The sequence below is a fragment of the Cygnus olor genome, chromosome 10 (assembly GCF_009769625.2).
Source record: "Cygnus olor isolate bCygOlo1 chromosome 10, bCygOlo1.pri.v2, whole genome shotgun sequence".
Taxonomy (NCBI): Eukaryota; Metazoa; Chordata; class Aves; order Anseriformes; family Anatidae; genus Cygnus; species Cygnus olor.
Genome location: NC_049178.1, coordinates 2,399,910 through 2,417,730, shown reverse-complemented (window position 1 = coordinate 2,417,730; position 17,821 = coordinate 2,399,910). Strand labels below are relative to the sequence as shown.

Sequence of the window (17,821 nt, the reverse complement as noted above, 5' to 3'; positions counted from 1 at the left end):
ATCCTCGGCAGCCCGTGGGCTGCTTCAGCCCTAGACAGCTTACAGCCTTAATGCTATCATGAGCCTGTGAGAGACAGGCCAAAGGGCTCTGCCACTTTTCCTTCCTACTGTGCCCTATACTTGATACTGCTCTGCCATGATACAAAAATCACACTGAAAGTCCAAGTGTATCTTTCGAGCTCGGTGTTGCTGACCAGGCACATACACTTAGCTCCCTGATCCTGTTTTTTTGCAGAGATTCTTGTTCTTACTTAGGTTCACACTTTAACTCTCCATTTCTTATTGCTTGCACTCTGTGTTGCTCTAAAAAAATTGTGAACTTGAAGGAAAAAAAAAAATCAGCAACACACATTCATAATTCCCCCCCCCCTTTTTTTTTTTTTAACAATTTGACACGATTTTTTTTTTGTTGGAACAGCTCTTCAATGCTGCCTCTGCTTTCTGCAAATTCATGAGACAAGGGGAAAACACCCAGCAACTTCACTGGGAGGAGGGCTGAGGGCTACCATCGCAACAAGGCTACTGTTCTTGGTAAGCTTCGTGAACGTACTGCACTGTAGCAGTTTGAGAAACCATTCTGCTCATTTCAGCATTCTACATTTTCATTAATAGTCAGTGTGGTTATTCCTTCCCCATGGGGCTGTAAACCCGTAAATAGTAAAAAGAATGAGAATAGGCAGTCAGTCAAATGACAGAATATTAAAAAGGTCATAAGTAGTACACAAAGCCAAAATAATTGAATGGACAGATTAGAGTGGAATTCCAATAATAGCTTCCCAACTACAAGATAATATCAACAGGAAAAAAAGTAGCACAGAATGTTAATTCAAGAATCAGTGGATTTGGAAATTAGAACAGTTTTAAATACAGTTTTTTTCCAACACCCTAAATTCTTTTCCTGATACAGACTAAATTCCATGACCATTATCATCCTTTCACTGGACATTGCATTACCTGAGAATGAAGCCAAGTTAGGAAAAGCCTCAGCAGGATTCAGTTGGTCCTCACCTGGACCCTCTGTGTCCATTGCCTGTGAAAGATGCTTTTCCTTAGAGGCTAACATCCAAGCTCTGCGAAACTTGGTAAATAACACGTATCCCCCACACATATGGAAATAAGTGTAGGGCAAATCTCCACAGTGGTACAGAGCCAGTACATACAGAACCAGTGTATACCAGGACATACTCATCTTGGGTGCAACCCCAGGTACAGAGGAAGAGGCAGGTAGATGAATGATGGTAGACCAATGGCTTGTGAGTCCACCACCCTGGGACAGGCAAGCCCAGCTGCTGAGTCACTGATTATTTCAAGTGGTGTGCATAGCATTTTCTGTCCTGAGCACAAGAATGGCTGCCTTTAAGGCAGTCTTGTTAATTTCTTCATTACTCTCCTGAAAAGGATGCCAGGTCTTCAAAGACTTCAGCATCTGTGCTACTTCCATAACTGTAAGTATTGTTGTCCTTACCAGATTTTCATCTAAAACAATATATAACCTTTTAGGGCTTCTGTCAGAATATGACTAGACAGGGAGAAATCTGTGTTGCTACTGGAGACCAAAGTGAGCGTGGCATTCTCCGACAGTACCGCCTGACAACACACTGCAAACACAGTCCTTAGCTATGGCAATCGAAATCACCTGAAAATCACCTTTTTTACTGGGCAAAGCTTATTTGTATTAGACAGGGAAAATAAGTAGTGTGTAGCTCTCTTGATGAAATGCCCTAGCAGCAGGTTTTTAAGGTTCAGGAAACTGTTAGCATGTCCCTGGAAATTAATGGGAGGCTGGTGTATTTCTGCACATACTGAAAAGGTTAATCTCTGATTTTCATTGCATTGATATGTAATAACAGTAAACGGGGCGATAATTTCTACAGAGCAAACAAGCACCGGAGCTGAAGGTGGCTCAGCACTCGGCTGAACCAAGCCCGCGATTCGCTCCAGCTTCCACCCAAGCCACTGGTCCTGCTCTCTCCTACGGGTGAAATACCCTCTTGGACAACCAGCTCAGGAAATTTAGAACATACAGCCTAAACTGCCAGGAGCGTTAACTTCCAAAGGGCATAAGTTAAAGCCTGGCATCGTGTTGAACGGTGGAAACCACCATGGGAAGCAGCGGTGGGGCTGCACGAGGACACCTGGTTTTCAGCTGGCCTTCCTTCCTTCCTGACAGGGCCTTCAGGAGGCATTACTGCCTGACATTTACAGCGGGCAGGATAATTCATGCTTCTGCTATTCCTGTGTGCAAATGGCTTTCCAATAACTTACTTGCACTTTAAAAACGATCTGCTTCATTTTCAAATATATTATTTTAATACCATTTTTGTTTTTTTACATGCTGCTCTAAACAAGGGCATGGTGCAACAAAACCAAAGTCCATATTATAAGCTGGAAAAGTAGCTAAAACCTAAGACTTTCTGACCACACATCAGTGGATCAGAGGGGGCCTGCAGTTAATTTTTGGCAGCTTTGGACAACTGAACATGGAGATCTTTAGTGCATTTTTTACAAGTTTGAACAAACTTGAAAAATAAAATACTTTGTACAACTTTTCCCTTATGTTGTTATATAGATGAATTCAATTTACATCAGTTATTTTCAGACTTCCAGATAATATTTGCTAAAAATTCTAATGAAAACGAGTTACAAAAATATAAGGGTTTTTGTCCTTTTTTTTTTTTTTTTTTAAATTTTAAAGCAAAATCCTCATTATTCCCTTTTGCATACTCTCCAGCTACTGCTGGATCTTTGTGATTTCATTTCGTGAGGCAGAATTGCTCTGTAGAAGGCAGTAAAGTAATACCTCAGCAGGGAATTCTTCAAGCTCTTTTGTTTAACATTTATATTTTCTAAAACGTTATTCTAGTTCTAGCAATGGAGTCCAACTTCAATAAGTAATTGAAACAGTATCTGTGCTCAGTGAATGGACATCCCTGATCTGCACCACAGGGGAACAAAAACACACCTCTGTTCTCTGCACTGAAACCCTGGCGGTTCGAGTCACCTCTTCCTGCTGATTTCCCAGTTTTTCCAGTGGGATTAGCTATTCTGCGCCAAATCCTGCTATCGGGTACAGATCCATTTGGATTAATCACTAAACAGGATCACTGGAAAAATAAATTATTCCAGTGATATCTATTTAAATATACCTGGTTGCCCTGAAGATTATTTGTACCAAGGAAATAAATGAGTTAATGCAATAGACATCAGGGACTCTCTCACAGCAAGAAAATCACCTCTGCTTAGACATGCATTTTCCCAATGTGCCAGACAAGTATTTTTTGTTTACTAAACAACACTGAGAATGAATGAGCGCTCTTCCTCCCTCCCCTTGGCTCCCTCACACAGGCACCAGTAGCCTGAAAGATGCAGGCTGAGCTCGCGGAGCCACATGCTCACCGCTTGCCAGCCCACAGCAGTGCACTGTACGCCACTTTCCTGGAAGAGCCTCTTCCTGGGGTCCTCTTTGAAGCCTGCTGCTGGTGCAAAGGAGGCAAAGCCAACCTGAAAGCATTCCTGGAAGTTTGCTTTTGTACAAAGAATTCCCAGAGCTGCAGGCCTTGCTCTTGCTCTACACGGTTGGAGGACATTACAAAGAGCCAGGAGCCACCAGCGGGACTCAGGAGGAAGCTTTGGTCCCTGTGAAGAGCAGGATGAAACCTTTGTGCTGCAAGATGCCCAAGGAGGTCGTCAGCAACCTCAGTGGAGCCAGGCTGCTGCTGGGAGCAAGGGGATGGGGGGCTCTCCAGGACCCCCGGCTGTGCAGGCGCAGCTGAGATTACGGCTCTCACTCCCTCATATTCCTGTTTTGCTTGACAGGGGAGAGGGTACGAGCTTATCGGAGGAATGTCATGGACAAACAACTGATGCTTTGCAGCACTTCTATTGTTATCATAAAACAAAAGCCCCAGCAGGTTCTGACCTGCGATGAGGGATGTGGACAGTTAAAACAGATCCTTCCCAAACACCACAGCACTGACTGGGGGGACTCCTAGAGATGGAACAGCAACAAAGGGAAACGAGGTGCTGGGAATGCCATGAGAGGGACCCTGCCAGGACAAGCAAAACGTTATTGCAGTGTCTCTCCAACACAGGATGGGAGGAGAGCACGGAGAAATTAATCCTCCAGTGCAAGGCAGATGTCCGAAAAGAACTCACTCTGCTTTAAACAGCAACCTCTAAAATGCTTTACCTGCATTTGCGTAGGTGTTCGCACGCTATCAAGCTTTGTTTTATCAAGGAACAACACAACGCAAGCTTTGCAGAGCTGCCTGTTCGGGGAGAAGCTGGGAAACAGACACCGCTCTCAGAGCACAGGGAACAAAATGGCCAAGGCAAGGATCTCTTGCAAGTATACGGCTGTGTTCAGGGCCTCTTACAGACACCTGAAATAGTCCTGTTTGCTTTTCTTTTGTCATAACAGTTTCTTCACTCCCAAGCTGGAGCGGAAGAGTATTTTCTCACTCAAATAATGTCCCTCTAGCAAAATGAATTATAAATAGACATAGGGCAAGTGTTGCTGAAGTGTAGAGGGCTTAAGTCTGTCTACCACGTTTGGTTTCATAATCAGGAACATGCTGCCTTCCAAGATCTAGCCCTCCTCATTTCCATTCTTCTGACTCAAAACTAGGCCTGCGTTGGATCCTTTCATAACCACCATATGGTGCCTAGAAAACCTTTCAGATATTTGCAGTTCCCCAGGGCCTGCTCCAGATTTAAGAAATAAATTTCTGAGGATGACAATCATTCATGCCAGCGCAAACAATTTTTAGAGGACTTTTTCCCTTTTTTCTAGTGCTCAATACATTTACCCAGAAAATAAGCAGAGTCCCAAGACAAGTGGCTCCTCAGTGAAACATTGCCCAATACATCAGATTTTATGCCTTTTGATTTAAAATGCTTGCTCTTGGGATAAAAGTACATAGAGGTGCAAGATTTCTCATTATTTACCTAAGCATATTTATTACATCCCCTCTTACTCATATTCTCCGTGCCTATCATTTTTCTGACTCATCTCTTCAATACTTTTCTCAGTGACTTTCATTTCTAAAATCCTTTTGCCAACAGAACTAAATGTTGTGCTTCAGGTGAGGGTGTGATGTTGATTTCAAACATCACGTGCTTACATTTGCAGTGTTATTTATCTAGATCAGTATCCATGCTCTAACACTTTATGAGATGGCTACCACCACCTTCTGATCAGCTTCTCTAACTTTCATCCTGACAATGTCTATAGGTACTTCAAGTTTCTTTTCCACTGTTGCTTATTTTTAACACCCCTAAATCATATCAACAAGGTGCCTAGGTTGTTTAGCATTTTCTGAAATACTTGGGTTTTCAGTCTTTCTAAATCTGCAGGTAGGACCCTTATCTTTTAAATTAAATTTCTTCTTAAAAAGTCTTAAATGTGAGACATTCAACTTTTATTTCCTTGCCCTCAGTGTTTTAGTGGCTTCTATAATTTCTACTATTCCAGACAATGATCATTAGTAACCATTCTTAAGAGATTTTATAAATTTGGAAACTACTATTGTTGCTAAAATGAATATGCCCATTCTTCTGAAGGCATTTTAAGACAGATGGAGATGGGTGAATTGATTTGAAGAAATTAACAACTGAAAGTTCCTACAAAAAAAAGGTCAAAGATATACTTTGATATTCAAGAAGTGAATTCTCCTCATTCATTTTGGAAGTTCTGCATTCTATCAGATTTTGACCCCCAAGAGAAGCAGAAATAATTAACAACAACTGCACAAGCCACCTTCTTTAAACTGATTAAATGCCAAGGACGTGCTCCAGATAGTGCAGGCTCTTTGTTTTGGGGAGGCTTCTGCAAGTTATCATGCCTGGAATTTGAGCAGAGCTTTTCTATGTATCTAATATTTAGCTGTTACTAATTACAACATAAATGAACATCAGTGAGCTTGCAGTTTCATTAGGAAAATTGGTTAAAACAAATACAGCAGCCTAAAGTTAATCTCTATATGGATGTAATCCAACCTCCCAAAGCCAATGGATTGCTGCGATGAAAATTAATTGAGCACTCTGAGAAGCATGTGCTTACTGGGGGAAAATTGGAAGCAGGCATCATTTGTAACAAACTAGTCTCTGGAAGTCCTATTACACACATTTCGGATGCTAGCTCTGGGAGAGGCTTAGCAGTTCATCTCCTCTAGCCTAGTTGACTCCCGTGACTCCAAATCGCACAGCCGGTTTCAGATGCAGGGCCTGGTCGATTCCTGCATAAGGCTGCCACCTGGCAAACAACCTACAGGAACTGGCTCCTGGTTGCAGAACCTCCTGGGGCCCAAGTCTATAAGGAATGCCCCACCACGAACGGCCCTAATGAGTAAATGTGGTGCAGCAGGCACGCATCCCTTCACATATCGCACAGACTGGGCATCCCACAGGGTAGCAGTGCTGAGCGGTCTCTTTGGGGCAGAGAGAAGGGCAGACACCACCTCACACTCTCCCTGGGACAGACCCTCCTAGGCTGGGCCCAGGATTCCCTCCTGCCCACGTCCTACAATCCAGGCTACCAGCCTAAACTTTGCAAAGGCACCTACTCTTTTTGTTAGTTTTTTTTTTTTTTTCTTCACTTGTTCCACTCGGGTGGTTCAAACACCTTTTCTGGTGGAAACATATTGCACAGAGCAAGCTTTCAGCAGCATAGCAGAGGCATTTTCCTTGCTAAAGCACATAATATTTCAAGGCATCCAAGACCTTAATATCTATAATAAAAACGAGCATGATAACAAACACTGTCATATCTCTGCACTTCTGAAATCATTTGCAAAGCTGCCTATCATGAAACAACAGAAAGAGAATGTTATACAGACTTCTGTCACTCATGCAATGGGTTTATTCTTCACAGATCTATACTTATTACACCAGAGCATAGGATGTGGCCTGTTTAAAGCATGCATTGATTTTAGATCATTGGTTGGCTGGCTGTTCTTCAGTATCATGTAAAATAACCATGAGCCAACAGCTAACGGAAGATACAGCAGGGTCTTGCAACCTTTTTGCCAAGTATTGTCATTTTATAGGGAAACATGGTTCCAGCTGCTTGTTCTGGAAGTGAAGTTAATGAACGTAACGGCAGGAAAGAACAGCTTCAGATCCAGTAAAATAAGGAAATCCAGCAGGGAAACACATGTGGAGCAATAAAACCTTTGGTCAAGCTTTACACTGGGACACTATTTCCACTGGCAAAAAGGATGTACCTTAGCTAATAGACACTCTGAGTGCTAGCACAGACAGCTGTTGTTTTCTGCTAGAGCTGGAGAACAATTCACACTGTTCAAAAAACACATCAGGATGTAAATAATATAAATTAAGTATACAAGGCACCAGTTTTTAACACTGTTCTGCTTTCAGCCACTTTCCGCTTTGTTGTATATTTTCATTGTGGCTTATAATGGTGTGCAGCTTTATTCATAACTCATATTAACATTCTTCACACCTTTTTTCTGCAGTAAGAAAGAGATTCTTCCTTCATTTCATGTTGCAACCCAATGGCAAGACTTAACAGATAAGATTATCAGAGAGCAATCTCCATCATATATTACAGCTGAGTTGTGAGGTAAGTTTTGTTTGAGGGAATTTGTTAGCTAGGCTTCCTCTACCTGGATACTCCCTTCAACATTTTCTGAATTCAATTTATAAAATAGCTGAATAACATATGTGTCAGTTCGATGAGGTTGCTGTATGTGTGAAATGACATCAGTGCTTAACCTGGTCCATTGCCTTTTCTGGGAGCTGCACTACTCATACAGGATTTCAGATAGACCTGAAAAATGTTATTTAAAACCATGATAGGATAAAAATATCTTCATACAAACATGGAGGAAGAAAAGTCTAATGGCACTGACTGCCCAGTTCTGTTACTTTTGGGCTGGAAACTTTAAGATTTCTTTCATCACAACCATTATCAATCATATCAAGCCAAGTAACCAAATAACTGCTGATAAATTGAATTTTAAGAATGCTCTCTTATCTATTGTTATTAAGATTGTATTAGTATACACAAGACAGCAAAGCTGTTTTGATTTAAAAATATGCAAGGATTTTTGGTTACATTTAGACTAGAGAGACATTCTGCCTATTTTCATTTCATTATTTTACCCTGAATACATTTTTAACAACAATGGGATACCCCATTAAGGATACGAAGGGCTGTCAGCAGTTTTCACCGAATGCTATGACATTTCCAGAGTACTCCAAATGATTCAAGAAATCGAAGAATGTAATCACTTCTGGATAACACAGCTTTGTGCAACTACTAACTACAAATTGCTTAAGAGAAAAACCCTTTGGGTTTTGCCTTGAAAGGGAAGGAAGATCTCATGCATTTGGGCTAAGTGGCAGTGGAACCCCTCTGTCCTAGCTGTCCTGCTCAGGTGTGCTACAGAGCAAGGGTTACAGACTGGCCATCTGCACTAAAAGATAACAGAAGAAGAAACAGATAAAAAGCCATATTTACTCTAAGTTAACACACTATGAGCCTGGCAATGCCTGATGCTGCTCTAGATATTCTTTGGTTAGACAGCTATACCCTGACCAGCAATTCCTGTTTTTAGAGACTGGGCTCTCCTTTCACGCTAAATCTCTGACCCTCGAGAGGCCACACAGAGAGCACAAGTGAAGCTTCATGGCTGAGCATTCCTTTGTGTTAGTATCAATTATATCACTTTGCTGCTGACAGATTCTTGCTTCCCAAACAAAAAGAGAAACAAAACGAAGAGGGATTTGATAGCTATGCTTGTTTGGACTGTGATTAACAACGCAAAAAAAATAAAAGAGAAAGCTTTTGCATCATAACTTCTGATGCATCACAGCTTAGTAGGGTTTGTCCGTGTCAGACAGAACGTATTCAAGCAAAGCACTACGGTAACAGCACAACATCAACCACTTCAGATGTTGCAATTCCCAAGCAAAATGAGGCCCCATCCAACTTCAGGTCAATATGTTATTTTAAGAATATAAAAGGCTTTAAATTGAATTAGAACAAATTTTAATAAAAGTTTCTCCTAATTTTTTTAAAAGCAAATACATTCCATTTTTAGTGTGAACTCAAAAGATTATGGAGGCATGTAATAGATTTGAAGAATTGCACCAGGTCTTACTAGAAACCTGAATTCAGATTAATTTTCTTGATCTGGACCAACTCTTTCAAGGATTTTAAACCACAGATTCAAAAGAAATTGAAATGGATGCCAGAGCATCCACCTGGAACCTAGCTAGATCACTCTGTGCTCCCTTTGTGTTCTCTGCAAGCCAAGGCCTCCTGACTGACCTGTTCAACTGGTGTCCGTGACTAAGCTTTGAAACAGGGATTTGGGGTCCTCAGGAGTATACTTTCATGAGAACAGCACATGCTCTTCATTTTCCTCCGCACTCCCATAGGAACTGCGCAGTCCTTGCCCGTTCTGCAGCATTCCTCCAGGTTCTGAGCCAGCCTCAAGTTCTATGTTTTCTGAGACAAAAATGGAAAAAGTGACTTTTGGAGCCAAACCTTGAGGTCTAGTTGAAGACATGTTGCTTAGCTACCCAGACATTCACATCTGTATTGCCTGTCAAGTACGAAAAAAAGACAACTATATTGGAGTGGTAGGGAAAAAAAGCACTTTAAGGGAGGTCATCTCTCCAGCCCGGTGCTCTGAGGCAGGCTCCTCAAGGCATATCATGCTCCTGCCAAGTTACACATTGTTCCAGCCTGTTCTTAAAAGACCTCCGGTGGTGGATAATCCACGTTTCACAATGCAGGCCAATGGCCAGGGCCTTAGCAGAGGATGATTCCCTCACACTAACAATGGTCCTTTCTATTATGTTTTGGCAAATGCAGAAAGGAATTTGTTCTATCTCATAGATCAGGCTAATTCCCTCGCTTGGTTGGTTTCTGTCAGCTGAGCTTTGAAGATACCCAATAATTTCAGTCCTAGGAGAGCATTATGAGCCGTTCTCTGATGAACACATCATCAAGGACAACACTGTAATGGGTTTTTAAATTGTTTCCCTTAGTCATAGGCTTAAAATAAAAATTAAAAAGAGGCGGAAGAAATAGTACAAGCATTAGACAAATGTAATAGGAATGCTTAGACACTGTGAAAACCAAGGGAGAACATAATTACAGACCATGTTTCACAGAGTGTGAGTCACTGGAGAAGAAAAAATGCTTTAAACTTGCATACATTCAGCTGATAATAACTGTAAGGAAAAAAAAAAACAAGCCCAAACAGTCTGGGGCTGGCCTCCTCAAACACCTCCAATTTCTAAATCCAGAAATACAAATACAAGGCCACATCCTCAAGCAGTGCAGCAGAGCATGCCGCCTCGCACCGGCTGTGAGCCTGCTGCCATGCCTGCAGGGAGCACAGAGCCCTGAGGGCACAGAGCAGCAGGCCAAGCGGTGCGAAGGCGAGTGCACCAGGCACAAGGCTCGCATGGGAGCGGGGCACCTGGCGCATTGAGCTGGGCCCGTGGACAGCCTCACAGCCTGGCCATGTCTGGTGGGTGTTCACCTTCAGCAGCAGTCACCTCCTGGTGCTTCCCACCGAATAAGAGGCCATTTTTAAGCACAGTACACTTGTCTGTGCCTAGATGAGATCATCGTAAGCTCTGTATGTCATAATACATCATATTTTCAACAACAGGAGTGGTTTTAGCCTCAGATATCAGTTAGATTTTGTGAAGATTGCAAGGAGTATTCTTTCAGACAGGCAAGAAATAGTACACACACAGAACAGTGGCATAGTTTAGATTTTTTTGCCCAGCTCCTACCAATGGGAAAGAATGAACAAAAAATGATATTATGTTTGGAAGGTGGAAGTAAGGTCAGAAAGCTTGAGGCTAAAGTAAATAGATGTCTGAAAAATCTGCCTGCATCAACACTTTTGCACAAGTAATTTATATGCTGCTAGCTATTGAGTGAAACCCCAGTGCAGCTCTCCTGCCTTGTGCCGCACATTGCTGCGTCACAGCTCAAAGCCACAGGCAAGAGGAAACACGACAAGCCTACAAACACTTCGTGTGACAAGGAGCAAGAGGTTGTTCTTCTGAAAGACACTGCTCATAACAAAAAGGAAGACATTTTGCCTTACAACTACTCGGTGCAGCAGTGACTTTGAATACTGTACACTGCAAAGCAGTTAAAAGATTTGGGATGTTCACGTGCACCCAGTTTGTTTAAGTCTTACACAGGATTTTCTGCAAGGCAGTACCACTGACATCGTGTTGAATGGCAGAAACTGGTCTTTCCTCATTTGCTTTTGCCTCTCTGGATACTTTGGCCACCATTTTTTCTCTCCTTTCCTTACAAACTGCAGAAGAAATGAACACATGTCATGTCAGTGTGTTACTCCAGCCCTCCAGGTTGGCCTGATACCCACATTTCACTCCGTGCTAACTCAGTTGCTGCCAGATTGCTTCTTTCTCTCTGCTGATGGCTTCTGACGGGGTTATATCGATGTGTAATGCTGGCTGATGCAATCTGTTGCAAACTTGCATCATGGCCTGAAAGCTATCCTACAAGCCTTGCAGCAAGGCTCCATGGTACCAATGGCTGTGGGCAACTCCTGTCTAAGTATGGTGAAGATAAGAGGCCACAAACGTACATTTTTGTATAAATACTCAGGCGTTGGAGCGGCCTCAGCTCTGAGTGAAGGCAGTTACTGAGGCACCGCACTACAAAGCAGCGCAGCATTCGTTCCCTTCGAGGGGTTTGCCTACACCTAAGGCTAGCCTGGTGCATGAAGGAAATGGATGTGAAGGGGAAGCAGCTGCAGAGGAAGAGCTGTGGGAAGAGCAGACTGAGATGCTAATCAAGTCTTCAGACACCCTCAAGGAAGGCTCGTAAAGCAGGAAAAGCAGCAGCAGCCCCAGCATTCCCAGTCCCCAGGCCATTGCAAGGCACAGACTCGCTCCCAAGCCCCTTTGTCAGAAGCTTCCCTGAGGCACAGCTTTGCCTAGCAGCTGAGATCAGTTTTGAGCCAGCTCTACACAAACAGATGACTAAATGACCACATTTCTTCAAATAACTTCATTTTGTTGCAGAATAATCTATTCTTTCCTCAGCTGCATGCCAGAACTGGCTGAGACATCACAGAGGTAAGTGATATAAATGCTGAAGCCATCCTTATGGAATTGCCTAGAGATATCTGACTCATGCTATTATGTGCAGTTAATTTTGTCTTCAGTTACTTTTTTCTTTTCACATAAAGAAGTTTATACATTGATTTCCTAATTACTGCCGTTAATTCTCTATGTAAATGAAATACCTTTCATTCTGCCTACTTATATGGGATATCAGGATGTACTACGGCAAGTAATGGACCAGCCACTACCAGGGAAATAAGACACTGCTCGGTGTCTGTAGAGCATGCAGCATGTGCCAGCACATCATCCACATTTCAGATCTTCTATAAAAAAGAGACAAATTTCAACAAAGAATACCAAAGTTTTATCCTCTTCTTGCTATACAACTTTTGTACAACACAGCTAGACAGACTTTGAACACACACACACACACACACACTTAAAAATAATCTTAAAAATATATATAAACAATATAAATATATAAACATATATATATATAATATATATAAACAATCTTAAAAATATATTCTTACTTAAATTTCTAATGTTGGGATTTTTATTTATTTATTTTTTAAAATATATTTCTTTTGGCCTGGGGGCTAAAATCCCTGGTTTGAAATTCTAGCTCCAGTAAGGTCAGCTAGTAAGGGGACAGCATTAGGATTTTATCATGTGTCTCTCTCACTGAGAAAAATGAAACAAAAAAATCTGGTGACATCCAGTCACTTAACAGGGCTGTATTGCAGGTGGATTTACACCCACATACACATACATGTTGTCTGTATATGCATGCATGTACAGGGTACAAACATAGACTCATTTACGGGTTAACGCCCTCAACAGTTAAGAGGTTCCAGCCACCAGCAATAACTGAGAAAAGGTGGTCAAACTGCTCAAATTAAGTCACTTAAAGTTTAATACGGTTCTACCTTTCAAGATTTCTTACTACTACACATCACTATTTAAGCACTGCAAAAGTCTCATGACATTCCCAGAAAGAAAGACACGGTTGTGGTGGTAAAACAACCTCAAGATGCAAAAACCTGTACACTTCACCATGTCCCTCAAGTACCATTATTTTGTGCAGCTAATGGTTTTATAATGTAATTATAACTCCACGATGTTACTGTTATTACATTTTAATAACACATGTTTAACTCTGTAAGATGATGAACATATTCACTGTGAAAAAACACGGCACAGTAATCATATTGAAAGCAATCGTCTTCATAAAATCCAAAGAAACAGGAAATGTTATGTATGTTAATTGCAGTGGGGAAAAATGTAATGCCAGGCAATAGTTAAAACACCAGAGTCAGGCAAGGCAAATTATAGATCTCTTTCAAAATTAATATCAAACAGCAGCTCTACAAACAAAATATGTAAATGTCTCTACTGAAATTCAACTGCTTTCTTAAAATTGAATCTACAGGCTCCCCTTCGGAGCATTATTACAGCAGTCCTTTGTGCTTTTGCCTAGCAACAAGCCTGCTGGTGCTGGATACTCTCAGGAGTGGCACTCTGATTACCAAGCCATACCACATCTTTACATTTTATTGTTTTTTTCGTGTGTGTGTGTTTGGTTTTGTTGAGGTGGGGGGGCAGCAGATGGGGGGCAGCCCTATTGCAGGATTTCTCCATGCTTGTTCTGTGTGAAATGATGAGTAAGGCAGGTAGGCTATGGAGCTCTGTGCAGCTCACGTTAAGTGATAGATGTTAAGATGGATTTTTCACTTGCAGTGTCACACTGTAACTGTATTGGAGCCTTGCAAAAGAAAGACATTGTATGGAGGAGTCAATGATCTTGAACAGGCTGTGTTTGCTCTGCTGGGCCTCATACTTTGAGCTTGAGAAGCCTATATGTAATTAATGTAATCTGTAACTTACCATAGCTTTGGGAAAGATGAACTGTGAGTGGATCAAGGGGTATAAAGCATTGATCCTGACCGAAAGACCATTGCAGGTTCAGGAGTTAGTGATGTACATGGGTTTAACCTGAGTGGGTGCAGGCAGTGCTGCGCTGCACAAACCCCTTGGATTCAAGATAAACTCAGCCCCACTCTTTGTAGCAGAGGAGCCTGCCAGCTGCTGCCACATGCTGCTGCTAATTACACACTTGTCTGGCCTCGCCCTCACCTGAAAGTGCTACAAGAAGTTCTCATGAGAACATCCTGTAGCAATAGAGCTGTTTTATTGTACAGAAATCATATACTGGCTAGAATGCCCAAGAGAGCTTCTCTCCACAGGCAGGGGCTGCGCTGCTCTGCTCATTGTGCTGGGGGAAAATCCATCTGGGCTCTGTCCAGTGCTGCACGAACGCAGGGTGCCCGGCATCTCAGGGGACCTAAGACTTATTAGCTTCCTATACTCCTCTTCTTATTCTGCCTTATTAAAGCAGTTAGCTTATTAAGCTATTTGTTGTCAGGCCTTTCTTACCGAGATCCGGAAAGAGCCCTGCGCCGTCTCTCACCTCACCCCCTGCCACGCAGAACAGTGGCAGCGCAGGTAGTCAGCTCCTGCCGATTACATTCAACCTTCTCACTTGGGTTCATTCAGCTGCTATGCAGATTAACCACATGAAACCTGCACTGAAAGCCAGGTTTTAATTTTCTGTCATTGTACAGCAGTGTTCATAATTCCATAACCTAATATACGGTGTGACTATGTTTACTGGCAAAAGCTGTCTTTCAGATGGTGACCAATGCACCTTCTGGCTTTAATTTATTTATAGAACCGAACAAAAGCTTTAGATCCAACCCTTGCTCTCATATTGCCAAAGGCTATCATTAAATTTTAATTGACAACCTGAATCTATCCCCAAGAGATATGTCCTCATCTCTTCCAAGGACTTGCACGGTCTTGTCCCCTGGACCTTGCTGTACTCACCCAGAGATGAGAAGCGCTCACATGAGCACTAGGATTTTTGCCAAGCTCAATTCAAACCCCAGTTCTAGAACGATGAAGAACACACCTAACCTTTGCCTGAATCAAAGGCAAAATCAATTTTATATGATGGAATAGAATACCTGAGGTGGATGGTGTTCATTCCCCATGGGCAGGGTTCCCAGGAACCCACCGAGCCCTTGCACCGATGCTTCCTACAGCTCCAGTCTGAACAGAGAGAATCAATCCCTTGCTGGTCATGAAGCTTGTCCTCCAGCAGCCAGGTTTTGGAAAGCTCTGCAAGGGGAGGACTTTACCCTTCCAGCCCAAGTGTCAGCAGAAAGAGCCCCACCACTAGAACTGGCTGTCACTTGTGCCGCTGGTGCTGGAACCTATGGGGCATCCCCCACCAAAGGGGGGAAGGAGCCTGCAGAGGAGGACACACGCCAGGCCTTTGGCCCTGTCAGTGTTTGCTCAGCTCTATCTCCACAAACTCCACCACTTCCACAGCTGTCCATGTGACCCTCAGGACGTTGCCTAGGACTGCGCATTTCCACCTCGAAGCACTATCTCCACACACCAATACTAAACATGTTGTCAGACAAAACCCACAAACAGTTAACAGAAGAGACCATTGTGATCTTAGAATGCACTCTGGCGACTGAGTGGGTAAATATATCCATGTCAGCACGGATCCAGCCACAGACTGCAAGCGCTGTTTCAGAACCGAAGACGGAGTATTCGTTTTTCACCCGCCACCCACAGTATGCATGTCTTCCACAGTGCGTTCCTATTTCAGGATATACTTGGGTAATTAAAATTTAATTTGTACAAACGCTAGCATAGGAAATTATGACAACACAGTTGTTTACATGATAAATGCTGTAAATAAATAAGGAAGATTGCAGAGTTATAATGTAACTTCAGGGTGTGCTTATGCACTTCCATTTTTCATCTGAATATTAAAATAAGCTTATATTAAAAACTGCAGAGAGAATATGATACACATGCTGGCTGCAGCATTTAAGCTTTTCCCACAGTAAGCATCTTTACACCCTATTTCAATACAATGAATCTTTTTTTCACAGGACTGTTGATTAAAAAAAAAAGTCATCACTGGTGCTGCTATGAAATAGGCTATGTGATAAAGTTATAAAATCATTACTCTGGAATTCAGATGGGCCAAAAATAACCAAGCCCTCATGCAGGGCTATGCCACAGTCACTGTATGTCACAGAAGCATAGATTTGCTACTTTAATCTGCAGCTCTCTCATCTTAACACAGCAAATACTTTGTAAGGAATACAGAATTCTGCCCTCCATGGTGAGCTACCACATGTGCTCAAAAAGCTGTGATGGAAACATTTGCACAGAGCCTACAAAAAGGAATTGTTCACTCTATGCACATAAAGAAACTGTTGAATATGCTCCAGAGGATTAAAGAGTAGTTAAAACACTGGGGATAGAAAAGAGATCACAGGAAGACAGAGCAGAAAAGCAGTGAGTGGCAAGGAAGAAGATGCAGATATCAAGACACATATTTTACTTAAGTACTATCAGCCTTAAAAAAAAATAAATCAATACAGACTTTTTTTTTTTCAGGCTGTGAAGGTGGATGGGATGTATGACATAGGCAGTATATTTTTCTTCTGGAAATGGCCAGGTTCTCCTTCCTGCTAGTGTATTTTTATTTCTGCAAAGGACTACTAGCTAAGAAGAGAAACCCAGACTACATAAACTAAAACAGTGATACCCAGAAAACCTGAAGAAGGAACCTAAGAACCTAAAGCCTATTAAGAGGTCTGGCAAAAGAGATAAAACAGGCAAATTATGCAGCAGGTAACAAATGTCCTTTTTAAAACAATCAAACATCATTTTATATCCTTTACTGCTGTCTTGGTTCATGTTGAATGCATTCAGCAAAAGCTCACTGCAGGATTTCGTTCAAGTTCAGCAAGGTTTGGATCAGCTCATGAAAATACAGGTGCTCTTCCCCATATCATAAAAGATGCACAGTACATAGGCAATATAAGCAAGATGCTCACCTATACATCTACTTCTTGGAAGTCATGTTGGAAGCAGCTCCATTCCCATGAGTTATTTCACTTTAAAAATCAGAAGTCTTTTTAAAGATGCATTGGAATGATCGCTCCGCTTCAGTGGGATTGCATTAGCAGGTCCAGGAATATTGTCTGGCAGCCAGAACACACAGCCATTTTCTATATTACAGTATTACCTAACTAGAATATAAATATTGGGTGGGAGAGACAATTTGTCTCTCTCCTTGGTAAGCCTCGGTATAAATACCAGTGGGATAAGACACAGTCATGTGCCTGGCTGCTTCTTAAGTCACTGGCACCATAAAACTGTATAGCAAAGTGGGAAGCAGCGTTAGCAGTTAGGCATGTCTGCACTTACTCAGAACTTTTTCCATAGCCTGGCTGTTGGACTTTTCACTAATGGCTAGTTGCTTTCCACAGCAACTTTATTCTGAATTTTATTTGAACAGAATGGCTCTAGATACCATGAAACTTCTAAAACAAAGACCATCTCTTAACCTGAACATATATACAGATAGAAGACTTTTTTAATCTTACTCTCCTTTTTTGAATTCAGTTGCTGTCTCTGCAGCTGCACAACGAGAAAACCTGTTCTAAAGCCTACAATTGTGTGCTATATTCATACTTTGAGAGACTAACCCAAAGCATCCTTAAATGCACTGTCTACAGCCCCAATTTACCTTTAATAAGAAGCCTTTTGAACCCTTTGAATAATTTTTGAAGGCAGGTTTTAACATACTCTTGATTTCTGGCTCTTAACTCACCCTGGGAACTCAGAGCGTCCT

At 42.0% G+C, this 17,821-nt stretch overlaps 1 long non-coding RNA gene across 1 annotated transcript in view; it reads right to left on the bottom strand.

The window, feature by feature from the left end:
- Window positions 1–250: 250 nt before the first annotated feature.
- The window catches only part of LOC121075219, a 53,664-nt gene continuing 36,093 nt past the window's right edge, over window positions 251–17,821 (bottom strand). The window contains exons 2-3 of the long non-coding RNA XR_005822818.1: window positions 9,358–9,475; window positions 251–319 (exon numbers count right to left, since the gene is read on the bottom strand). This is a non-coding gene — a long non-coding RNA (uncharacterized LOC121075219). The remainder of the gene's footprint in view (window positions 320–9,357; window positions 9,476–17,821) is intronic.